The sequence below is a fragment of the Eurosta solidaginis genome, chromosome 4, assembly GCF_040869045.1.
Source record: "Eurosta solidaginis isolate ZX-2024a chromosome 4, ASM4086904v1, whole genome shotgun sequence".
Lineage (NCBI taxonomy): Eukaryota > Metazoa > Arthropoda > Insecta > Diptera > Tephritidae > Eurosta > Eurosta solidaginis.
In genome coordinates this window covers 173,689,974-173,715,104 of record NC_090322.1, presented here as the reverse complement: position 1 = coordinate 173,715,104, position 25,131 = coordinate 173,689,974, and the positions used below count along the sequence as shown (strand labels likewise).

The 25,131-nt window shown below is 35.3% G+C and overlaps 1 protein-coding gene across 7 annotated transcripts in view; it reads right to left on the bottom strand.

Annotated features, from left to right (window-relative positions):
• Positions 1–25,131, bottom strand: part of rdgA (retinal degeneration A) — a 1,310,388-nt gene that overhangs the window by 440,759 nt on the left and 844,498 nt on the right. Inside the window, exon 1 of one of the 7 annotated variants that reach the window (XM_067783804.1) lies at positions 16,332–16,352. The exons of the other annotated variants lie outside the window; for them this stretch is intronic. The gene's annotated coding sequence lies outside the window, so the exon portion shown is untranslated. Of the gene's footprint in view, positions 1–16,331; positions 16,353–25,131 lie in introns of those variants that run through there. 7 annotated transcript variants of the gene reach the window in all.

The window sequence follows — 25,131 nt, the reverse complement described above, 5'->3', positions numbered from 1 at the left end:
TTTTTTATAATTTACTTCTTCTGTTCACCTCTCCCCTGCCACCTTTTCCTTGCTATATAACCCTCTCCCTCTACGCTTTTTTTTCTTCTTCACTTACCTTTCACTTTTCTTTTCCATTTACTTTTTCATTTCCCTTTAGGTATTTCTTTCCATTTTTTACTATTCCTTACCCTCTCTCACTCTTAGTCACTCTCTCCTCCTATTTCCTACTTCTTGCTGTGCCTCTTAATTTTCAGCTTCACCTTCCTTTTCGCTTACCTCTGTCAACTTTCTTTTTCGCTCTTTTTCGAAAAAGTAGCTTTTTTAGAATTTGAGTTAGTGCGTGAGTCGACATCGGTAAATGTTAATTTTTCCAAAAAATATCAATTTAAACAGTAATAATCAATACTCAGTTCATAACATCGACATTTCTCAATAAAAAAATTGCATTTTTCCCGGCATAACCGAACAACTCTGCGTTTTACCAGGGTTTTTCCGGTAAAATTTTTTCTTTTTAATATTTCAACTTTTGCAACGCCAACGATGACTTTATTAAAGAAAGTCATTCAAGTTTGCTTTTATCGACAAAAACCTTCAAAAAGTTTAAAAAAGCTGGTTTTCTCGAAAACAGTTTTGATTGACTTTTTCGGTTATGCCTGAAAGCCACAGATACATATGTGTATATACACTAGGGTGGTCCACATAGAACAAATGAACGATTTTTTCCATACTCACGCCTTTATATGGTGATTCCTGGGTCGAAAATATCACATATGTACACATTTTGGAAACGGTTAAGGGTTGTCGCACAGTGATTAGCGTACAAATTTGTATACATTAAGTCTTCTTGGTATAAAATGAGTTTGTGTCCCTCAACAACACGCCTTAATAGTTTTCAGTCGGGCCCAAAATTTATATGTGATATCGTCAACTATATTATTATGAAATTTTCGCTATTGAGAACCATGAAATTACATTTCAATTCTTTGAGACTTCATGAAGCATTCTTTACTTTGACCCCTGTTCGAGACGGTTAAGGCTCCAATCGAGATCAAAATTTATATTTAATTTTTGATCTAGGAGATCTGAAGGTGTAAGGGGTGATATCTGGTAATATCTTAAGGAATGCGACTAGAACCCTAATCTACACACATATATACATCTTTTAACTAGAAGCTGAAAAAATTTACAAATATTTCATCAGGGAAAGCATAATTTTTACGAACAAGGATTAAGTGAAGCTGAATGAGATTGCAAATTCACTGAAAAATGTGTGGTTAAATTCGCCCAATATGAGCCAGAGCTCAATTTTATATTTTACATTTTATATCTGCCATCACACCTGCACACAAACAACTAACACACTCACATCTGTACAGCTAATCAGACTTTTGTATTTATTACTTTTATAATTTTTAAAAATTTTCAGGCATTTCGTCAATCTCATTTCATGCACGCTTACATACATATCTACGTACATCCTACATACTCTTATTTATGTTGATACATCTTAACAAATTCAAATAAAGTTCAATTATAAGAACATATACGATGTCATATAACACATACAGTGGCGGTCAGAAGTCTACAGACACACCCTACTTTTGCTGTTTAGAAAAGACAAAAACAGCGGAAAAGTGTGTACTTGCAATTTCGTTTTAACCTATTTTTTAATAGTTTTACCTAAATGGAATCGGTCCTTCAACATGAAACAACTAAGTTATGGCAAAAAACGCAACGTTGACAGAAATGTATATACAACGCCGGTTAACTCGCTTGCATTCTAATATGCTCTGTTGTACTAATCGTAAAGTACTGTTTACCTAGTTTACTCCTTTTTTCATGTTTGTTGCTCTGCTAATGTTGATTTTAGTTGCGATCCTTAAACATCAACAATGCTTTCTAAAAAAGTAATATCGTTTGACATAAGAAATTTGTTTGTACAGCCCATGATTCAATCACAAGAGGACACATTTTTTGACAATTGTAGCCATTTTGCTCCCAAATCGAATTCACATCCTTTAGCTGTGTTGTTTCTTTGCGAATTTTCGAAAAATATTAGTAGTAGAAATAGGAAGCAATCAGTTTACAAATACCCGATAAGTACTTAACTACATAATTCCTTAGAACATTTGTTTTAATTTTATGATGAATTTATTAACTATGCCATGATCTAGTAGTGTGCCTGAACATAGGTTATATGAAAAGTACGGACACCAAGGAATCTTGCACTTTCGTAAACCTATGAGCATTCGAAAACTAAACCAATTCAAAATTCATCGTTCAACGTCAAAACCTCGACTATTAAATCGATTCACGTAAAAATGTCATTAGTAAATAATGGAGATGCCATAATGAAATGTACTCATTGGGCATGTTAACTTATTCAGGTAAAAGTCTGGAACAGGAGTCTACTGCTAATACGCGTCCAAAAATATCGAGAGAGGTGACCTCGACAACAATAAGCCTAAGGCGTAGATATTTGGAGTTAAAGTTGGCCGGAGATATTTGGAGTTAAAGTTGGCAATTTTCATGTGGTTGTTGTAATGTTTTGCAAAAGATTTTGTGTACAAAGGGATTTTGCACGCATTTAATTTTGATCCCACCTCATTGGTGGACCGGCCGGGGTAATTTTTTATAAGCTCGGCTGAAGGCCGCCAACGCAACCCGGGGCCATTTTTCGGTTTTTCGTCAATATCTTTTGAACTAGCTAACATTTTTATTTGCGCCTTCGAATTATTGTTGTCGAGGTCAATACGCGTTTTTGCCACTTCTCTCGATATTTTTGGGCGCGTATTAAAAGTCGTCTGTTCATTTAATTCCGTATGTTCGGAACATTCGTCTCCATTTAAAAATTTGGAGAATCGGTTTATATTTGGAATATTATGCATATTCGGACCTCGTGAGGTAGTATCAAATGAACGTATTCCGAATATTCTAAATTAACGGTTTATCCGGAACGCTTCCATGAATACTTAACGGAAAAGAGTTTTCCGAAATTTCAGAATAAAAAGATGAATAGACAATAAGCCATTTTCTTTTATTTTTGTTTTTGTCAGTTCATTGCGGCTGCTGAGTAGCGTATCACACCATGTCGGCTGCCTGTTCAAAATCGTGCTATCTCAAAATATTAATATATAAATATAAATTTCACAATTCAGGATTTGTCACAAACCAGTCCTATATTAGAGTTAAATTGAAGAATGCTTCATCTCAGAATGCTTTTCATTAACTCCCTATTATTGCAAACTGCATTGAACTTATGCTCATATAGGGAGTTTTTGAAACAAATTTTGAGATAGTGCATTTTTGAATAAAATTCTAACGTACGGCATTCTTCAAACAATTTCTGAAAGAATAACCAAACCAACATAACTTTATCAATTCACGAAATATTTAGTAGAAAATGAATTATTTCCCCAAAAACTTTTGGCATTTACAAATTTATTATCACTACTAATATGCTACCAAAGATACTTGTCTACTACAATTTCACTGAAGGGGATTGAATTATTGCTCGTTTTCCTTACTTCGTAAAAGCAGCCCGTCCAAATTTTTCAATTTGGGATTATCAAAGATCTGTCATCATTGAAGAACAAACCTCTAGTAATTGAATCACGTGTACTGCCCAGAAACGAAAAAAAAAATCATGGGATGAAATTTCAAAAATTGTAAACTTAAGGCGTGCGAGAGTACAGACCATTGTGATAAACTTTGCAAAAAAAAAACCGTTCTATCGAAAATTCGGTGCGCAGTGGCCGTCCAAACAAGCTATCTCGCCGAGACATCATCTTAATCTCGAAATAAGTGGACAAAAATTCAAAATTTTCTGCTCCAAATTGAGCCAAATACATAACAAACGCATCAGGCAATTGTGCCCATCCAAGAATAGTTCAAAGAGGTCTGAACAAGAACGGTTATCACAGTAGAACATCACGCAAAAAGACTCTTACTTCTGAAAGAGCCCATAAACTTCGCTTGGAGTTCGCGAAAGCACACAGGAAAAAGGGGATACTTTTTTTTTTCAAAATTTATCATTTGCCGATGAGTCATAGTTCAATATTTTTGATAGCCATGAAAGAACAAAAGTGTGGAGAAAGAAAAATACTGCACTCTACCTGGAGAAATTGTTATAAACTGTGAAGCATAGTGGCGGCAGTGTTATGGTATGGGTAGCTGTTTCGGCATCTAAAGTTAGTAGAATTACATTTATATGAGCGGAATATAATTTTAAAACAATCGGTGGATAAATTGAAACTTGGTGCAGGTTGAATCCTTTAGCAGGATAACGATCCAAAGCACACAGCACATATTGCTACTTCACTATGCTTCAGGACAATTAAATACACCAAAACATGCTTAAGAACGGAGCGCTGTTATTCTCAAAGAAAGCATACCACCTGCAGAGTTAACAAATTTAGTAGCACGATGGCTTCAAGCTGGTCACAGTGGACCTAAATACTAAGAAACAACATTATTTAGCGTTACGTGAAGTTGTTCATACTAAAACAGGTTATTTGTGTACTGTATGTAGACTTTTGTTAACGTTGTTTTAACGTTTATTTCCCCAATAACTGCTATTGTATATTAATGTAAGGTTTTTGTTTTTTTTAATTTATTATTATAAGAAAAAGTTTTAAAATAAAATTGTATAAGCGCATTTTTCAGATGGGTTATTAGTTTTTCAAACCAGCGGAAGTAGGCGGTGTATGGAGACTTTTGTTCGTCACTGTATGTACATTATTACATATTTCACACATACTTCGATGCAACATATATGACCACGCATAAAGCATGAAAATACATATATATTTGCAAATTTAATATTTATCGATTATTAATTCTCGGTAATGTTTTCAATGCTTTTTAGCAGGGATGCACCTTAACGTTAAGCTAATCGTTTATCAAAAAATTTCCACCGTTTCCGTTGAAACACTTCGAAATATGATCGATAAAGAAATTATCTCGATAAATTGTATCTCGTTTTTAACCGAAACGAAAAGCTTTCGTTAACGTTAAAAACGTTAACAAAAACGTGATACTTCTTTTTTGAATTGTGCTGGCAATGCTATAGCCATGGTGAAGCCGTAAGGAGGTAACAGCGAGGTGACATACACACACAAACTCCATGTAATTTGTTTGTGTAATTCGTTGGTGGTAATGTCAAAAATACTCTGAGAAATGTTCGTACTGTCAAAATTCATGAGAAAAGTTGCAATCAGCTTGGCTAATGCTTTCACCTTTAATGACTCCGCCATCAATCAGCTTTGCCAGCATAGTTTGAAATTAATAATCAACATAAACGATTTGATTTCGTTTTGATATGGCAGAAAACGAAACAAAATCATTTCGTTATTTTACGTTCTTAACGTTAATTATCGTAACGAAATGACTTTGTTTCGTTTATTAACCTTAATTATCGTAACGAAATGATATCGGTTCGTTGGTTAAGCATGCCTGCTTTTTAGTGATAAAACGTGTAAAGTTTAAATCAAAATTTCAATTTTTAGAAACATTAGTAAATAAATTACATTTAAGTTTTAAATTCAATTTGTGTTGAAACAAACAAATCGCTACTTGCAAACATTGTTCATACTAAGTATTGTCTATAATAAAAGGAAAGTTTATAAGTTTGATGTTTGCCTTGCAACTTTTTTGTTCTTCCTGGGTTTGACGTTATGCCATCGTTAAGGCAAATAACTTTTAACATCAAGCCAGAAAAAAAAACGTAAACAGCAAAGCAAGCTAAGACATGAATATCCGAAGCAAGAAAAATAAGTACATATGCATTTTATATTTCTTCTATGAAGCACTCTTTCATCTACAATAGGCAATAAGGAGAAAAAAAAAATAAAAATGTATGATCATTAAACAACCTTCGCTATAGTCCAAGACAAAGTTGTCTCCCTTTAAGTAAACATTCCGTTTACTACATACACCCCCTTATACTTATCTGAAAAATGTGATTTTACAGTTTTATTTTAAACCTTTTTCTAATCATAAGAAGCTAAAATAAATTCTTACATTAACAGTTGCTTTTTTTGCAAGCTAGCTTGAAAAAAAACGCTTCAACTAGATAAACAGTTTCATCATGGCGGAGCCATACAGGTGGTGGAAGTTTATATGCTAACTAACTACTTTTTTTTAGCTGTTTGGACATTTCTTCTTCTGACGCAGTACGTTTTTGTATGCATGTCACCCTGCCGCCACGCTGGTATTTTCAAAGTTGATTGAAGAATAAAGATGTTGCATGCGCGAACTTCAGTGGAAAGCAGCGGAGCTTCAAAAAATTCTAGTATGTCACTTTCACCACACCACAAACATTAACACAATTTTTAACATAATTTAAGCACACAAAATACACTGATTTGAGTTTTAGAGAGTAAAAATTGAAATTCTTAACAGATTAGCTGAATAAAAAGTGTACAAATAATTGTTAAATAATAAATACAGACAGTGGTAGTTTAACAAATTCTGCTGTGGTAAGTGGTGAATGTGACCTACCAGAATTTCGCGAAGCTTGCTTCACACTATTTTTCGTCCCTGCAACATCTCTATCTTAAAATTATCTCTGGTATTTTATTATTTTCGTATATCTATCTGCACATTCGTATGAACATTTCATTCGCTCGTTCACAATAGGGCCCTTTTTTGGCCTACTGTTTCTTAAGCGCTTAGCCTACTGAACTAGCTTACTTTGTGTTGTTGCTTTCTATGCAATTCGCTAATCTACCTAGCGTTTTATTTCCACTAGCTTGCAAAAAAAAAACAGCTAATATAAAATAGCAAAGTTATGGGAAATAAACATTAAAACAATGTTAACATAAGTCTACATATATTACAGAAATAACCTGTTTTAGTATGAACAACTTCACGTAACACTAAATAATATTGTTTCTTAAAATTTTTGTCGGATGTTAGCATCAAGACTAGCTTGAAGTCGTCGTGGCATTTAGGCTACTAAATTTGTTATCTCTGCAGGTGGTATATTTGAGGACAACAGCGCTAGATGCTTGGTTTTTTCTAATTTTTCGTTCCAAAAATTCCCAAATATGCTCAAATACATTTAAATTTAGGCTTTGGGTTGGTGTATTCAATTGTCTTGGAGCATAATAAAGCAGCCAATCTGAATGCACTGAGCTCCAATTTATCCACCGATTGCTACAAATTATTTTCCAATAAAGAATTGTATCTAAAATGATCCTTATTACCCTCAATAAATGTAATTCTACCAACTCCAGATGTCGCAACTGCCGCCCAAATCATAAAACTGTCGTCACAATGCTTTACAATTGATACTAAATTCTTCAGATCGTGTGCAATATTTTTGCCGGATGCAGATGCGGTACGTTCCGGTACTAAGCCCGACCATCTCGGGAACGATTTGTTATGACCACATATGATCTTCTAGGCCATCCTGCGCTCCCATCCCATAGATCCACGATGAGTTCGGGGTCGCCAGATCCTCGGTTGTTAATGAAACAGGATTCGCCACGGATAGGTGAGGTTGAAAATTGGATTTGGAGAAGTTATATATTGCGCTGGCAACCTGAAAGGGTTGCGCTACCCAACCCCTTGAATCTATTTGGTATTTTAGTCGCCTCTTACGACAGGCATACCTACCGAGGGTATATTCTAACCCCCTAACCCGCTGGGGTATAAAAGGCTTTTGGCGTGGTGTTCTGCTGTGATAGGCGTTATTGTTCAGAGCTCACTAAGCTTTTTTTAATGAACCCAGTTGCCCGATGAGCTTGCTATATCTTCGGCTATTTTTGGGAAACTTTTGGATTTTTGTCCACTTCTGTCAAAATAAAGCTGATATCTCGGTAATATAGTTTGCTCGGACGACCACTGCGCTTCTTATTTTCGGTAGAGCGACCACTTTCAGAGTTTTTCAAAGTCTGTACTGTTGCTCGACTTATGTTTGCAATTCCACATTATAATTTTTTTTTCTGTGCTGTCAATTAAATTTCTTACGTCGACCGATATTTCTTTTCTACTCAGTATTAGAAAAACAGCAAACATGAAAAAAAGATTGTACATAGTAGGTGAACAGTTTTTTAGGGCTACAACAACATAGCATATTAGAATGCAAGTAAGAGCCTCCTGCGATTTACAACCATATTGACTGAATTTTTGTATGTGTGCGTGTCGGGTATTTGACGCTTGCCCCGTGACTATCAAATAAAAAGCCATCAATCAACATTTGCATTGAGAAACCGTAACGTTCGGTCGTCAATATGTGTCATGGGATGATGACTTTTTTTACTTGAAACTACAGCAGTTTTATTAAATAAAAAAAAAAACTAATAAAAATTTTATTAAATAATAATAAAAGCTTTACATTCCATAAAGCTGGTAAACATTGATAATTTTCAATAAATTTTAATATGAATTGCTGTTCTTCCGCGCACTTGTTCATTTTGAATGTCGACACAAACTAAATACAACACTGCTGTTTTGACAATCACACCCCGCGACTATCAAATAAGCTAGCATCAAATGAAAAAACTAAAATTTTATATTTTCATCAACGTGTAGCCGACAACAAATACGTGTGTCATGAAGCCACCCGACTGCACTAACACACACAAAATTCAGTCAATCTCGTTGTAAATCGCAGGAGGCTCTAATATTGCGTGTTTTCGCCATAACTTAGTTGTATCCTGTTCATGGATGGATTTGTTTGAGGTAAAACGACTAAAGAAGGGTTAAAGTGAAATTGCATGTACACATTTGCTCGATCTCATTCAAACCTCTTATGGTTTGCTGGTATAAGCTGTAGACAAGATAACCATTTTTAACACATCTAACACATAGCAAGTCTAATAGCGATAAACATGCAGTAATAGCTACAATGAACTACAACAAAAATAACTGTGAACGGATGTTAAAGAAAAGAAACAACAACATCATTACCATTTTGTAGTGGAAGTTTGAAATGTGGCTATAAAGGTAAGTAAAGAATACGAAACAAAAACACAGCATGCAGTTAAAAGTTTTCGATTAGCTCTTTTAACGAATTACACAACTTTCGGAAAATAATTTTAATTCAAATTATTATCTGATTTTGAGTAGGAAGAAAGAAAATTGTTTAAAGTTTTTCATACAACGCAAATTTATTTAATCTTAAAACTTTAAACGAGCTGTTTTTGAATGTTTGTATATCTACTACTATTTCAGAAGCAGTCATTTCAACTGATGCTGGTGTAACAAAGTTGTCAACTATTTGAAATGAAAAGAAGGCTTTAGTATAAACAAATAAATTCGAGCTTTTCAGCAGAGCTTTGTCGTCTTGTTATCGGTAACAAACGATACCAAGAAGGTATTACTACCGGCCTAGTCATTAAGGGGATAGCAAACTTCAATGTTTTAATCGTAAAACGAAAATGTTTTCATTTAGTTGCTATTTTTAGAATTTCCTTACTGAAACCGTTTACAAAATAATGCTTTCCATTACCTAATTTACGTTGCGTAAACATTTTAAATATGTACAATAATTCGGTCTGGTTAGCTAAGCGGTATTCTACCCTCCTTAAATTGTGTAAAAGTAATTACAAATGAAATGAGCAAAACACAAAGCTATTTTAAATTGCTGCCTGCAAAACAACAAAGTGAATAATTAGCGTAGGAAGATAACTGTCCCCTAAAAATACCAAAATGAGTGTTAATATTTTGTTTTTGTTATACAATACTACAATTTAAACAACAAATTTATGTTGTTTATTTTTATAATTACTACAAGCCGATTTTCCCCTTTTACAAACATATTATAACTGTTTATTGCAATAAACTGAATTTTTTCATTGTTGCGCCTAAGGAAAACAAAACGCCAGCTGTGATCTAATGCAAGTATGTAGATGTGTTTAGCAAAAACAATGCCCTGTAGGGAAATTCTTTGGATATTAACAGAATGCTATTGCACCCATATAGGTAATACTTCTGTGCAGCCTGTCAATCATTACATTACAGATATACAACGAGAGAAGGAGACAAAATCTCAAGGCTGTCGTCTTGCTTCTATCAATATTGTACATTAACCTATTTCGTTCTCCAAATGAAAAAGTAAGCTTTTGTTTTCCATTAGTATTATAAAATTTTTATTGTTTTAAGAACTCCGCAGAATAGCATTACCGATTTGTGCTGAGTGCGCAGATATACGTATGTAAATGAGCCCTTAGTGACAAAAAAAAGCAAATAATATGTTGCTTGGAATACAAAATATGGAATATGTTAAATAAAATGTTCCACATGTCAAGGGCAATTGATAGGTGAAGAAATGCTTTTACTTTCAGCGCACAAAAATAAAGGCCCGTTTGTCGCACCATCTCTGGACGTATGCAATACTTGTATAGTGTCAAAAAAAGCTTTAAGACAAGTTCTCAAAGCATGCCCAATTGGAAATGCAAAATTAAGTTTCATAAGTAAAATTTTTCAAAATACAAATGATGCATTATCCAATAGTATCATGGACGATCATGCAGTCATCGAAAATTTATTTAGCAATGACATCTTTAATAATCACCGGACACAGCTGTGCAAGGAAGTAATAAGTTTTTATTTGGATATTCGTTTGTTTTTTGAAACGAAAAAAAGCACGGACGAAAAAGAGTATGTTAGAAAAAAAAAAACAAAATTGATATTATTTCAACACCAATACCAGCCAGCCCAGTTCTCAAATTTTGTTTACTTCATCAAAAATTAACTTCATTAAAAAACTCAAAATAAGTAAAATTTTTAAAACGTTTATATATCGTTTGTTCAGGCTAATTCACTTTAAATTATTTTTAAAAACGTTTAAAGAAATCCTTTTTGGGATGTATCTATAAGTATATTTTTATACATGTATATTTGAATTTTTTTCATTTCAAAAATATGAATCCTTCGCTTTGTTTTTTTTTTTTTTTGTTTTTACTATTTATGTAAATAATGTACTTTGTATGGCTGCATCCCATGTTTAAAGAATAAATACATCAAGCTTTGTATTGTACTTGTTGGCCTTTCCATTGTTTAATCGACTAAACTGAGATTTTATAACAATTAGTATGCAGAAGTTGGGTAAAGGGGATAGTGACCCGTTGCGACCCCTTTAATACTTTTTTTACACACGCTACTACAATTCACTAACACTAACAAAGCCCGCGCATGCATAGAACATACATTTGCACAGTTTCAGCAAATAATGATTGACAGAAAATTTGCACATTAGGAAGATATGAAGGTATTGATATAGAAGTATTATATATATGATTGCACCACCTACTGTTTAGATACAAAATTCTGATAAAGAGCGGGTTCAAAACGGCAGCTGATAGAGGATAATATTTCACTCAGCAGTCGATATACTCAGTCCTAAATTATTTTTTTAATGGTAGGCCAGAAAGTGCAAGAGGTTTTTGTGCAAATTATTGCAAAATAGTTTAAGCTACTGGAAATTCTTCTTAAAAAGGTTGTACACTATGTAAGGTTGAACTGGCCACTCCTTGAAGACCTCACACAGATGGGATGAGTCCATAAAATCCAATACCTATGTTATGAAATAACTTCGCCCTACTACCATTCTAGAACTCCATAGCCTTCGTCTTGCGAGCGCAGGACACGAGCACATCATTTCCTTCTGCAATCCTGCTATCACTGTCGAGGCATAAATTGAAAGTAAATGACACCAAAGGCAGTTTCCATTCAAAATACCCATCATTATTTTAGATATCTTTGCACAACAAAACTTACCCGATCCACGATCAAACACCGGCAATGTAGTATTTCTCTGCAGAACAACAAAAATGCAAAAATCAAATCTAGCGGTGTATGAGAACAAGACAGAGTACATGCGCACAACGAAGAGGGAAAGGGGAGTTTATTTGGGCTCAGGAAAATTTGTTTAAGTATTAAAGTGCCAATAAAGAGATTTACAAGATATAATCGTAACAGCTATTTACTTCTTTGTAATGATGTAGTGTTGCTTAAATTTCTTTCTCAAAGGTATTTAAAAAAATTTAATTTAAATTGCTCTGAAAATATTTTCATACATTAAGCAATAAAGGGCAATTCCCGCATGCCAATAAAACGAAAAAAGTTTCGGATTTCCCTGCAGGGCTGCTTGTATCTAAATAAATATATATATGAATGTATATGTGTAAAATTATTTCAAGTTAATTAAAACTCGCAATTTAGAGCTGAATTTTAATTTCACTCATATTGAAAACATTACATTTATTATAGTAAACATATTTAAGGATGAGGGGACAAACATGAAAGCGACTTAATATAAAGGTAAAAAAAAACAAAGCATTGAGTTAAAAAGGAAATGAGATTAAACACGCAACGAAAATGATCCCAAGAGAAATCAAATATGCTATGAAACAGTAAGGTTGGCATGACCAGCATTAAATGTGATTCCTACGTCGTCTGCGCAATCATCCATCATTGTTTGGGCAAAACAATAGCACATTTCTTACTTTTGCCTTCTTTAAAAATAAATAAATAAATGAAAGGCGCGATAACCTCCGAAGAGATCTAAGGCCGAGCTTCTCTTCCAATTTGCGTCGTGATCCTCTTGATTTTCCCTACAAATTGGCCGGACGGGTCCTACATGTTTTATGCCGGCTCCGAAGGGCATCTGCAAGGCAGATGAGTTTTCACTGAGAGCTTTTCATGGCAGAAATACACCCGGAGTCTTGCCAAACACTGCCGAGGGGCGACCCCGCTTAGAAAAATTTTCTTCTAATTGAAAAATCTTCTTTCTAAAATTTTTGATGTTGCTTTGCCCGGTGCGTGAACCCAGTATCCTCGATGTGGTAGGCAGAGCACGTTACCATCACACCACGGCGGCCGCGACTGTTTGCCTTCTATTGTGTAAAAATGGCTGCTATTGGTAAGAGGTTAAATGGCAGTGAGAAGAATATAGATGAATTGTAAAAAATTGTAATCATTATTCAAGTAAAAGTCATTTCCGTTAACTACTTAAAAAAGGGAATCAAATTAAAGATGTCAGATTTTGAGTGCATAAACTTAAGATTCATTTAAATTTAAGCTATAAAAGGTACAAATTTGAAATTTGGTAGATGATTGAGAAGTAAGGGAAATTGTGGTATTAGCTACTGCAAACAATATTAATTTTTATTTATATGCAAAACCACAGTTGATTAGCGATAAAACGTACGATGCTGCATCGATAATCTTATTTGTTCCGGCCTTATTTAAAGGGAACAAGATTGAATTCTTTTAGCTTAAAATGTTTCGACTTGTTTGCCCACTTCACCTCATAAGCATAACTTCCGAATGGCAATGGCCTTTGCTGAAACTCTATTCAACTTTTTCTGTTTAACTTTGATCGCATCCCATATTATTCAAGGTATGTCTGAGCTCTAGGCCAATATATACATATCTTAAATAAAGGACAGCAAATGAGTTTAAAGAATGTATATATATTTGCCGAATGGTTTGTATTGCCGATATTTCGACTTCAATCTGAAGTCATCTTCCCATATTATTCGAAACATTGATATGGGTCCCATGTTGAGCACCACATTTACCTGGTAAGAAAATGGCTTGGAATGCAAAAGTTCGCCACTTCTATTAGGATTTTCCGAACTGCAGAAAAAATTACAGCCAGTTATGAAAAGCGGCAGATTCGCACTACAGGTTTAATGACCATCTGCCAACTAGTGCTCATCCGATGCACTTGTACCAACAGCACTGAAGTCTGAGTTTTATGTAGTTATATTAACTAGTCAAAGGCTGCGAAAAACGCGTTCAAGAAGTCTACAAGAGAAGGCAATTTGCCATTTCGTAGGACATCGCATTGTCAAAAGTGTCAGTTGAAAGCACTGCGAGTGGAAAAAACTAGAACTTCTACACACGCGGTTGAAAGTGTAAGCCTAAATCTGATTCTTTTTTGTACTAAATATATGACCAAATTTAACTTGGTTTAAAATTTAGACTATACCGGATTTCGTTAAGCGAAAGAAGTTTACACTTGCATGGAAATAACGTAAAATTGTGCTGAAAGTGTTTGATATCGGTTTAAAATTTTCGACTTAGGCCGCCCGATTTTTCAGTGCGAGTTTAAGCTCCAATTAAAGTTACTACAGTTTAAGCCTGCCACTTCTACCGCTTAAGCTGAGATGAGCAGCGAAATTTTATTTTATCGAACAAAGTGGCAAAGTTAACCTGTGGTCAACTTTAACTGTAGTTTAAACTCATACTGAAAAACCGGACTTTACTATTAAAAATTTGAAAAAGTATCAAACCGTTGTATGGTTTGAAACTTGGGCTGAAACTTTTAACCGTGTACGAATCAATAACAAAATTGGATTGCGATTGAATTAACACAAAACTTCTCAATTTAGTAGGGGTTTTTAATTTCAGTCGGTTTTAAAATTTAAACTTAACTGAACAAAAAGTCTAAAATCTAAATAATGGCCTGAAAACGTTTGAAAAGTCTAAAAATAGCACCTTGTTAACACTTCTGGTTTAAAAACAAAACCAAAAAGATTAAATTAACTGCTGAAGATCATATAGTGCAAAAAACTCAAGTGAAGAATCTTTTTCACAACATTTTTTTATTCATAATAAGTTTTATGACGTGGTTTGTTTAACAGATGTGATAGCTCAGTGTACAATTCATAATCAGCCATTTTCAATAAGATATCTCAAAATTTGCTCAAGCTATCAGGTTCACATATAGACGAACAAATGGACGAACATTATTTAATATATTCCTTTTTTCACCCTGAGCCAATTGAAACATAGAGGTACATATTGCGACGAATATTAGCATTTCGATACATCACTATGCTGCTAATACATAAATGCACAAGAACATCAAAGCAACCCTGCAAAAATCGCGAGTACTCCATGCATGCATGTATGGAGTACTCGCCATGTACCAACCGAGTGCTCCAAAATTAACCACAATTCATATAAAAAATATGGTCCAATTAAAATTGCGATGTCCTAGAACGGGCCCATATACTCCAGCTCCGCATTACATCAGAGTAATCCATGGAGTACCCACAGTCAAATAAACATCGTGTAGTGATTACAATCGTTCAAAACGAGCAATGATCGGATTACAATATGTTCGTGTAGAAATATGAGTTGGTCCATTGCTGCATTACAGTGGAGTACAATGGTAAGTACTCCAGTGGACCACCTGATCCAACGATTTTTGCAGGGAAGCAGCCACACATACATGTAAACATCAAAGCTAAGAGCGAAGAGAAGAATAAAGGAATTACTGACGAACATGGGGCTGGAGATGGTTAGCAATAAGACAGAAGTGGTGCTGGTGAGCTCAAAGCGGACTGTCGATGAGTTAGTCCTAACCATAGGAGATTATCAAATAAATTCAAAGCCTTTCTTGAAATATCTAGGAGAAAACATTGACTCAAAACTAACTTTTAAGGAGCATTTCAGAGCGGTGAGGGAGAAAGTTTATAGAGTTAGTAGAGCCCTAACGCGAATAATGCTAAACATCGGCGGCCCAGGCGAATACTCCCGTTAGCTGTTGTCCAGACGCTTTATCAAGATTTTGGAAAATTTGATTTTTCATTCAGAAATTGTTTGAAATATTCCCAAGTCCCTTAATTCATATAGTTGTTGTTGTTGTTGTAGCGATAAGGTTGCTCTCCGAAGGCTTTGGGGAGTGTTATCGATGTAATGGTTCTTTGCCGGATACAGATCCGGTACGCTCCGGTACCACATCACCATTAAGGTGCTAGCCCGACCATCTTGGGAGCGATTTATGTGGCCACATTAAACCTTCAGGCCATCCCCTCCCTCCACACACCCAAGTTCCATGAGGAGCTTGGGGTCGCCAGAGCCTCGTCTGTTAGTGAAACAGGATTCGCCGCGGATAGGTGAAGTTGACAATTGGGTTTGGAGAAGTCATATATTGCGCTGGTAACCTGAAGGGTTGCGCTACACAGCCCCTTGAATCTGGTATTTTAGTCTGGCAAAAGTGACAAACCAAACAGAAATAATATAACCGTATAGAAATATTCCGAAAGTACTTTGGTGCTAAGTATTTCGTCTCTTGGTGCTGAAAGCTTCGATATGGTAGATCAATACGCTATCTCTATCCAACAGCGACCGATCAACAATTTCGAAATACTTTTAAAATAATCGGTGAAGTTGCAAAAAATAATTCTTAAATAACCCAGAAATCATTCTTAAACTAGCAAACATGAAATCATACCAAAATTTATCTGAACAATTTTCTACAAAAAGCCCGAAAGTTGTCATTAATCTAGGAAAAGACCCAGAAAGAATAATGACAAAATGTGGAAAGCATGCCAATAACGAAAAATTATTTTTTTACCTAAATATCTCAAAACTTACTTACTTACCTACTTAATTGGCGCTTAACCGCTTAAACCGCGCCAATTGTTAGTTAGAGTTATTATAGAGTTATTTCAAAACACATCGAAATATATCCAGTCTCATCCCAGCAAGATAAATTCGAAACGCTTCGTTCCACTTTCGCTCCCTTTTTCAGGGTAGAGCTTGAGATAGAGCTGAAATAACACCGTAAACTTTAAGAACTTAGACCAAAAAGATTCAAAACTAAGCACGATCAAATTAATCTATGAAGGGTTTAAACATTACTCTTGGAATAATACAAAAAAACATCTCAATGGAAACTAAATCAATCTAAATATTTAAATAAATAAAATAATTTCACAGGCCTGCTAAGAACATTCGGAAGATAATAGAAAATATTCCCAATGTTATATTGAAAAGCTCGCGATAGAAACTAGTTATGGCCCCCGAAGTGACCCCAAATATCCTGGAAGAACCTCTGCAAAGTCCCCAAGCTCATCCCGAAATGATCCGAAAATGACCTCGCGAGGACCCGGAAATAACCCCCAAGCTATCCAGAGATATTCTTCGAAATCATCCCGCACCTACTCCAGGACGACCCCGACGTTATCCCATAATATCCCGAGGAGTGCTAAAATCATTCATAAATTACCCCGGGAATACTCCGAGAGAGTCCTCAAAATTATCCCCAAATAACGCCATATACCCCCGGTGTCCCCAAGAGAATTCCCAAATCGTCTCGAAGGGTTCCCCAAATTACCCCGGGCGGATCCCTAGGGAGTACTAAAATCATTCCGAAATTATCCTCAAAAGACTTTGGGAAAATTTCGAAGGAGCCCTGTGGAATTCACCACAGTCATTCCGAAATGACCCGAAAATGACTCTGGGAGGATCCCTGGGGGTAGATAGTAAGTGTGAGTTTTAAAGTGTACACTTTTTCTTCATATAATTTTTTCACACTTACTGAATACAGCACCTGGAGTGTGATCCCGAAATTACTCTCAAATGACCTCGAAGTCATCCCCAAACCAGCCTAAAATGATCCCGGGAGACCGGGGCTTAAGGCAGGATCGAGTGGGAAGAGAATCGCACAGTCGATTGCGCACGCGTCGCCACTCCAGAAATCGGATTTTATGAGCGCCTGTAGATGTTTTACATCAAAACTCGAAGTCGTAAACGAAAGAGACTTAGAAGTAGTGCCGAACACATTCTGAAGTCAAATCCTGTTTAACTAAGGAGGTTAGGATAGTCCCACAGTTACATCGTAAACATTTCATTGTATGATCATTATATAGAATGTTATAAACTACCCAAAAAATCTTAAAATTTTTCGAAAGCTTTCTAGAGCTGTTTCCGAAAACCCCAAAAAGGAATATATAAAAATATCCCAAATTTATCGAAAAAAGTTTTACAAATTATTTCGAGCCTGTCTCAAACTAAAAAAAAGTGCTAAAAATAACTTTGAAATAAAACAAAATAAGTTCCAAAATTCAAATCAAATTAACCACAATAGATTAAGGCAGTGCCGAAATTATTGTATAGCCATTCAAAAAAGATATCTGGAAAACTATCCAAAAATAATTCAAAACTCATATCACTAAGATCTAAAATTAATTTCGGAAGAGCACGAAAGCACCATTAAGTTATTACAAAATAGTTTCAAAACTAATCGCTAAGTGATCTTTGAAAAAACCCAAAAACAAGTACTAAAAACGTTCCAAATTTATTCGATAAAGTGTTACAAATATTCCCAAGATCTTCTTTGAACTTTACCAAATCAACCATCACTCAACGAATACTTAAAAAATTCCAAAAGTAGACACAAAAACACCCAAACTTTTTCCTATAAAAATTGTTTAAACAATTTTTTGAAATGACAGCAAACAGGGCCCGATTCGTGTTATATGATACGTGATCGAAATCAATTTTTTAAATCGCAATAGCTCTGAAATTGTGAATCGGACAGCTGCTACGAGTACACATTATATTCCTTACTGAATATAAATTCTACGAAAAGTTTGACAGATTCATATTTATCGTTTAAGTGAAATTGCTTTTCGATACGTGATCGTATGATACGCTCCTGATACCGGAAGAACTTCTCATAAAAATGGGAAATAATATAGAAAAATAACGCGAAAATAAAGTTTCCCGCAAATAATTCGAAGGTCATGTCATTTCAAGATTCCAAACTGATCTCGGAAAAGTTGAGAAGCATTATGAACTTATTACATAGAAGTCCTCACATTTATTGCGATGTCCTCGCGTACTGATCCTGGGAAAGGCCGAAAAACTAATCCAAAATGTGCAAATAAATAGCGGTTTTCACTAGTTTTTTAAAGCCAAACTGACAATTCCACAAGAAACTGCTTTGTATTTGTGATATCTTTTTTATCGTAATATTGTTTAATCAATTACATTAGTATATTTTCTTGCTATGGATTGGTATCCTCGCAGTCGAGTCTTGCAGGGAAGGTTAAGCGAGATGCGAATGAGGCCAATGTAAATGTAATATTAAGCTAATCGCACAACAATAATGTGTTGGACTTATTTTTTTTTTTTAAATAAATAAATCCCTAATGTTTTCAAACCAATGCAAGAAAAGTCCCAAAAACAAACATGAAAATATCAAAATTATTTTGTGTTTTAAAAGTTATGTATGTCAAAATCACAGCAATCTAATCGGAGAATAAGTCTAGAATTAACTTTAAACCAACACAGAAAAAGCTCTAAGTTATCCTTAAAGTCCTAAATGTTTCGCAAAACGATCTTAAAACTTTATACAAAATGTTCTCGAAATTCATGAAAATAATCAGGAAATCACTGCAAATATATGACTAAGAGATTTCATCATAACTTATGGCGTGTTCTTTTCTGCAAATAGTGCCGTACTGCTCGTTTTTCTCAGCTGTCTCGTGAGTATGTGTGTTTTTTTCTTCACATATCTTCCACTGAGTAAGAAAAAGGGCCTTACTTCGTACAAATAGATCTATTTCGCACAGCGCTCGGTGGCCTAGTTCAAAAGTGAGCATCTAAGAGTGCAGCATGAGGGTAACATTTTTTCCCGAAAAGAAAACACGATTAATAGTGACACTAGAAGCCAAAATAAAATTTTTACTGTGAGAAATTGCAACGAATTGCATAGTAGCGTGATATTTATTAAATAATATTACTTAATGACAAGATGGGTATAAAAATAAATGAAAAATTTAGAGAATTGGTGTGATGTTCTCACAATTTCAGTAGCAACAAAAAAGCACAGCTTGTACTTTCACAACTCAGAATTACTTGTCAATTATACTCGCATGCCCGCTAAAAGTTTCCTCCCTCAACTTAGATCAGTTATGAAAATTATTCATTTGGCAAATTTATGGACTGCAGCGGGCAGGCGTTGATGGTGCAACATGGTGCAATCCGCGTTGATTCATCGTCACGGTGTTGTAAAGCTTGAACTTTTTTATATGCTAATATTTTGTGATAACTAAGTAGTTGTGAGAGTTTCTAATGTTGGCAACACAGATTCCTATTTGTCGTATAATTTGACAAGGCTACTGCAACATTTTGAAACAAAGTACCTGTGTGTCACCTAAAGGGGATGGGGTGAGGAACTATTTATATACTAAGTTATTATTGCGAAGGACAGTGAGTAAGTCACTTTAGAATTTGTCAACCTTTTTCGTAAAATTTTTTATTTTTATTTTTGTTTTATTGCTGTGCTTTTCATACTCGTAAATCGTGTTAGTATTGGAATGTACTCGGACGCTCGTTGTTTATGCAAATGGATTTGCTTTGTTGTGTTTATTAAATACTAGCAGACCCGTCAGACGTTGTTCTGCCCTAAATTTGGACTATCTCCATACATTTTAATAAACTTTTTCCGTCTAACTCTGCACCCCCCCCCCCCCCCCCCCACCTCTTCTTAACTTTTTCTTAATCCATTTATTCACTCCTCCCTCCGTCTTTTCGCTTCATCTATTTTCGTCTCACTCTATCTCTTTCTCAGTCTCGTTCTCCTTCCCTCTTTTCTCTTCTCTAAAGTTTTTCCCATTCTTCTTCATCCCTTATTACCAGGCAAATCGAATAGGACGTATGTAAATAGCTATGTGGGTATTATTAATTCCTGTCTTTATTTCGGCTTCGCATGCACATTTATCAGTTTTGCCAGGTTAATGCAACTAAATTGAATATCACAATGAAAATTACTTTAAAGCTCTCAGCAACAATTTTCATTTGGTATCCATATTACACACACATTCTAGGGGTATCCGGGTCCAGGTTTTGCCCATATCTTGAGACCCTAGTCACCCAGCGGTATAAAGTACTAAAGCACTCATCAACAGCTCCAATTTGATACCCATAATGTAAAAACACATCCTAGTGTTACCCTGATGCACGTTTTGGCCTATATCTCGAGAACAGTGAGCTGCAATTATTCATGTTTTAAGGTTATTAGTGGACTAACCAAAAAATGAGTATTAGTGCGTACACAAACAAAGAATATCAAGCACTTATATCCACTAAGACACATTTACATAGTCATGCTTCGTAAAATGAATAACCGCCCATAAGCCACGAAGCAGTTCAGTACTCAATTGTCTTATTGAGCAAGAAAGTCAACTGTGTTATACGAAAACACTAATTTGAATCAGTATAACTAACAGTACAATAAAATGAATATAGTCATATCAATCTTCTGACGCTAGCAACACAACGATGTACACGAAACTAAACTGAATACAGCGCTAAAGAAAAACCGATAATAAACGAAGTATACAGTGTATTACATACGAAACCAACATGCTACTAAGTTAAAGCGACTATGATTTCAGTTTATACTCAACAATGTCATATATGTATGTATGGGACATATGTGTTGCGGGGCACTCGTATGTATTTTCTATTTTATGTGCTAGTCACTCATAGTATTTATCTGTACTTGACTAAGTACACATTTAGACACAATTTTTTGGCTCATGACTAAGTGCACTAATTTTATTAGTACTCAAAGCAGACCTCTGCTTGAGACCCTTCACAAATAGGTATGAAAACTACCCTGTACTAAAGCACTTATCAACAGCTTTCATTCGTTATCCATATTCTAGGGGTAGCCGCGTCCACGTTTTCGCCTATATCTCGAAACCCTAGTTACACGCGGGTACGAAAAATACCCCGTATCAAAGTACTCATAAACAGCTTACATTCGACACCCATATTGTACAAACATATCCCAGGATTACCCAGGTCCACGTTTTGATCTCAAGACCCTATCCAGAACGGGATAAAAATTAGCCTATGTCTGTCTCCTGGTTCTAAGCTACCCCTCCACCAATTTTCAGCCAAATATGTTCATCCGTTACTTCCTCTTCAATCACTCTTTATCTATTAAAAAAAAGCGCATCAAAATCTGTTGCGTATTTTTAATGGTTTAAGCATTCAAAGGGACATAGGGACAGAAAAAGCGACTTTGTTTTATACTATGTAGTGATGTGCATCCACACATACCTATATACATACGCCCGAAGTTAAATAACGCAGCGAATGCTATATATGTACGTATGTATGTGTCGAATCAAGCCTCATTCAAAAGCAATTAGCGCGGACAGTTCACAGCGAATAAACACACATACGCATTTATTGATAAAAATGTTACCTTTGTTTAAACAATTTGGCTGATATAAGAAAGGAATCAAGTATTTTTTTTATGCAGATCGAAGGTAAATATTTCAAAGTTTTACTGAAAAGTAGAATTTTTTAAATCCATCCATCCGTTTATGAGTTATAGCTGTGTAAACAAAAATTTTATGATTTTTTACTACATTTTGGCAATTTGCCACTCCCCTATAATATATACCTTCAAATTATATTAAATGTACCATTTCATGTAGCTAAGCTTTCAAATGCAAAAACCCGTTTTAAAATCAGAGCATTCTGTGTGAAGTTATGTGCATACATGGCATTTAGCGACTTTATTTTATAAGATTTATAGATAGAAGATAGATAGATAGATTTATGTTCTTGTTGCATTGCAAGTGATTTGACTGCAAGAGTTTCGAGATTGTAGTATAATATGTAACGTTATCTATACACAAGGCCGCGGAGAGGGGGAGGGGCCAGGGCAATTGCCCTGGGGCCCGGAAAGGCAAAACAGTATTGACAGTACTCCACTAGGATTTCATAGATAAATACATATTTTGTTGCTACAAAAAATGGTTTTAAAATTGAAAATCACTTAACTAAAATCATAAGCATCCGATCAAATCCTATGCGGCATAGTCATAGTCGAAATAAAATGTGATTTTAGGTTAGATAAACGTTTTTGACACAATTTTATAAGCGCTATCTGTCAAAAATGCTTCAACTAACTTAAAATCACATTTTATTTCGACTTCCCAACGGCTTAAGTGGTCGCCATTTCCTTCAAATCATACTCCATACTACTCTAAAAAAGAGGAGAAAAGTATAGCGTGATTGGCTCGTTTGGAGTGCAACAAAAGAAGCGCTTTTTGGTTTTCATGCCGGCTTTTCAGCAAAATTTCCGAAATAGCCGATCAGCTTTGACAAAATCTTCAGGTTATTCTAAAGAAAAATGTTACACGATAAAATTCCTGAACATGAAAATAGTCAAAATCATAAAACTTGCTATATGGAGTGGCGCCAATATGAAATGAGAATTTGAAATGCAAGTTCAGCGGATTTTCTCTTCGCGGAAACCCTCAACAATGAAGCAGCTCGCTGGAGAGAGATACTCGCAGAATTCTTGCTTTTGTTTTATTTCTTGGAGAAAAAGGATTGGCATTTGAGGGGATAATTCATTGATCGGAAATCCAAAAAATGGAAACTTTCTTGGTATTTTGGAACTGATCAGCAATTATGACCCTCTATTGCATGAACATTTGAGGGAATCTCAAACGAAAGAGAATCGTCTCCAAGCACATTATTTGTCTGATGGAATACAAAATGAGTTCATAGAAATCTGTGCAATTCAAGTAATTAGAAAGATAGAAGGCGAGAGAAAGTCCGTCATGTATTACACAGTAATAGTGGATGAAACCCCTGATTCGGCGCATATTGAGCAGACTGTTTTTATATTGCGTTATGTTTTATTAGGCAGGGACTCCGGGAAATGGAAAATCCAAGAACGCTTCTTAGAGTTTGTCGATTGTAACGCAAACACAGGAAAAGCTATCGCTGAGCTGATTCGCAGCACTCTAAAAAAGCACAATATTCCACTGGATGACTGCCGTGGGCAAGAGTATGATAATGGCAGTAATATGAGCGGTCATTACAAAGGAGCGCAGAGTCATATCCTGGGAGATAACTTCCTGGCAATATTTGCACCTTGTGATTGTCATAGTTTAAATTTATGTGGAGTGCAAGCTGCTGAATGTTGTGCAGAAGTCATCACATTTTTTGGTATTATGCAGAAATTATATAATATCTTTAGCGCAAGCCCTCAGAGATGGGAAATTGTCAAGGAAAAAACTAATTGCTCCTTGCACAGCATGTCACAAACACTATGGTCTGCTCGTGTGGATAGTGTGAAACTTTTCGCAACTCACATTCGCCAAATATTGAAAGCTATTGATGAAATCAAGCTTTTGAATCTGAGTTCAGAAACACTTACGGATTTGAAAGGTATTGAAGCATATATGGAGAAATTTGAGTGTATCCTCTTAGCCTCCATTTGGCTCAAAGTGTTGACGGTAATCAACCATCGAAATCTGGTACTGCAAGCTAGAAATGCCACCCACACTGGACGTGGAAACAGAATATATAAGATGAGTTGAAGAAGTTCAGGGATCAATGGTCGATCATACTTCCTAATGAATACCTTCGCAGAGAAAAGAAAAAAGATAAGAAAACGCCAGTTCGATGAATTACCTGTCGAATCACCTGAGTGTGATTCCGAAACTCAATTCAAACAGCAAGTTTTTTACGTTCTTTTGGACTGCTTGATTGGTAAAATGACAAGACGTTTCGAAGCCATAAATGACATTGCGATTAAATTTCGTTTTTTGTGGAATTCTCAGGATCTGACGGAAGAAGAGCTCAGAGAAAAGGCAGCGGCATCTAATAGAGGAAATCATTCATCTCAAAGCCATCCACTTAGCAAATTTGGTATGTGATTCGCTGCCACCATTTCAACTTCTGAACAAATTTCATGACTTGAAGATGGAAGTATTATTTCCGAACATCTGCATAGCATTAAGAATATTTTGCACACTTCCAGTCAGTGTGGCTGAAGGGGAGCGTTCTTTTTATCTATTGTTTCGCGTGAAAAATTTTTTACGTTCTACTATGAGCCAAAATCGCTTCACAAGCCTTGGAACATTAGCGTTGGAGTCCAGCCTTGCTCGCAGGATTAGTTTTGAATATGCAATTTCCATATTCGCAGACCATAAAGCATGGAAGGTTTTCCTTGGCTGATTAAAGCTCTTCAAATGTACATATTTAGAATAGTTAATGTAGCCAAATCAAACAATGAAATCTAACATTTCATTTATGTAAGTGCTCCAGTAAATCTTATTTTATATGAAATAAAACTGACAATGTGAATTGAAAAATTTATGTATGTTATGTTATTTTTTTTTACTGGATTGAGTTTATTTTTTAGGGGGGCCCGTAAACGCGAACTGTCCCAGGGGCCCGGCTCGGCTCTCTGCGGTCCTGTCTATACATATAGAACATTTTTTTGTTTGTAAATTTTTTCCTTAGTTTTTATACCTGGAATGCATATAAAGTGAAAGTTCACATCTTATGAAAGATCTACAGTTATATGTCTTCACTTCATCGCAACCTCAGCTTTCTCTCATTTTCTTCTATTAT